Here is a 2,315-nt window from a genome sequence, read left to right as displayed (position 1 = left end):
TCTCTCTCTCTCTCTCTCTCTCTCTCTCTCTCTCTCTCTCTCTCTCTTGTTGTTGTTGTTTGTTTGGTTTGGTTTTTCGAGACAGGGTTTCTCTGTATAGCCCAGGCTGTCCTGGAACTCACTCTGTAGACCAGGCTGGCCTCGAACTCAGAAATCCGCCTGCCTCTGCCTCCCAAGTGCTGGGATTAAAGGCGTGCGCCACCACCGCCCGGCCACAAGCTTCTTTTAAACAGCTAGTTTAAAATTCTTGTTTCTGTCAGGAATTGTTTTCATCAAGACCTGTAAGCAAGGAAGTCAGTGGAGAACAGCATAGCTTTGTGGGGTCTGTGAGTAGGGACTGTCAACATAGATGTGGCCTTGGGTCTCTGTTCAGTGCAACCTGATGTCAGTGTGGTTGTGTCTCCAGGCCACCTTAGAGTCTGTTTCATCCAGAGAATGATCTGGGATAGCTGTGCTTTCTGTTCTCAACAATTTAGGCTTATTAGCAAACAAAAGGGGAAGGATGAACAGCAAGCAGCAGGGAAATGACCTCCTGTCAGGAGCTTAAAAGTTTCCAAGGGGGGGGGGAGAGGGAGGAGGGGGAGAGGGAGAGGGAGGAGGAGGAGAGGGAGAGGTAGGCGGGACAGAGTGTTTCCCCTGTGTCCCTGTGTGGGACTTCCACACAGAACAAGCAGCTGATAGATAAAGCAGTGAGTTGGCATCACCCAGCGGGACACCGCGGTGTTAAACCCCCTCTGGCGGCTCCCACCACAGACGCCTTGATACCATGGGATGAGCTGGAGTGGCCGCCATTGGAAAGGGTTCTGCTTCTCGAAGTCCTCGGGGGGCAGTGTTTTCAACACCTTTAGCTGATTGCTCTTTGTCTATATTAGAGGCCCAGGAGCCGGCCTGCCCAGGAGAGGGAGTCTGGAGGGCTCCTAGGTCAAACAGACTTGAGTCTGAGATGAGGGGAACCATCTCGCTCTCAGCAAGACCAACAGCATACAATATAATTTATGTTAGTTTCCCACAGGAGACAATTTTCTCAAATCCCCTCCAAGATCAAAGTAGGGGACAACCAGCTGATGTCACTGCAGAGCTGATCGACTTCGTTGTCACTTGGTCACTCTGAGGCTCGAAGCGTAAGTTCTCTTCTCTTCCTGTAATTGTGGTCCATTGTAGCAAGGTTAATCCTTACGTAATCTTGATTGCTCTGACTCCGTGCATAATCTGTGGGTTTATGTTATTGGGGAAGTGTATGCTGAAAGCAATGTTTCCATTCTTAAGGAATATCTACATGTGCACTCCTCATAAAATCACTGGGAAGGAAAACTGTCATTTTCTAAAGCTTTTCCCTGGTCACTAGACAGTGACCTTAAACCAGGTTCAAAAGCCGGGTATGGTGGTACATCTGGAATACCAGCCCTTGTGAGGGGGAGTCCAGGAGTTCAGGGCAGCCTCAGCTGTATTAGACTCTTTAAAAGACAAACAAAACCCAACCAACCAAAAGGTTCTGGGGCTTGCCTAGTGCGCAGGAGGCACCATGTAAGCCAGCGCAGTAATGCTGATTTATAATACATTTAACCCTGGGTGCTGCACGGCCGGCTGCTTTACACAGAGAATTCTAGGCCAGCCAGGGCTATATAACGAGACCCCATCTCTAGAAAACAAACAACAAAAAACCAAAACAAAACAAAAAACCAATTCTTAGCACTGGGGAGATAGAGGAAGGAGAGTCAGAAACTTAAGGCTAGCCAGACAGTGGTGGTGCACACCTTCAATCAAAATATTTGGGAGGCAGAGGCAGAGGATCTTTTGAGGCCAGTCTGGTTTACAGAGTGAGTTCTAGGACAGCCAGGGCTACACAGAGAAACCCTGTCTTGGGGGGCGTGTTTCAACACTACATAAGGAAGTTAGGGGCCAGCCTGGGCTAGAAACCCTGTCTCCAAAGCAAAACAAACACAGATCAATGACAACTAAAAACCCTGAGTGTTTAGGGGCTGACCTGAGGTGAACAATGAAGTCAGAAACTGGTGCTTTGTGTAAGGTAATTCTCTGTCACAAACGAAAAGAATGCATGTTCACATGTGTGTGGATACACGTGTGTGTGGGCACTGGTGAGTGGATACACGTGTGGGGGGGCACTGGTGAGTGGATACACGTGTGTGTGGGCACTGGTGAGTGGATACACGTGTGTGTGGGGGCACTGGTGAGTGGATACACGTGTGTGTGTGGGCACTGGTGAGTGGATACACATGTGGGGGCACTGGTGAGTGGATACACGTGTGGGGGCACTGGTGAGTGGATACACGTGTGTGTGGGCACTGGTGAGTGGA

This window comes from Grammomys surdaster, unplaced genomic scaffold (assembly GCF_004785775.1).
Source record: "Grammomys surdaster isolate TR1022 unplaced genomic scaffold, NIH_TR_1.0 126036, whole genome shotgun sequence".
Lineage (NCBI taxonomy): Eukaryota > Metazoa > Chordata > Mammalia > Rodentia > Muridae > Grammomys > Grammomys surdaster.
The sequence above is the reverse complement of the archived record's forward strand: the minus strand, read 5'-3'. Positions refer to the sequence as shown.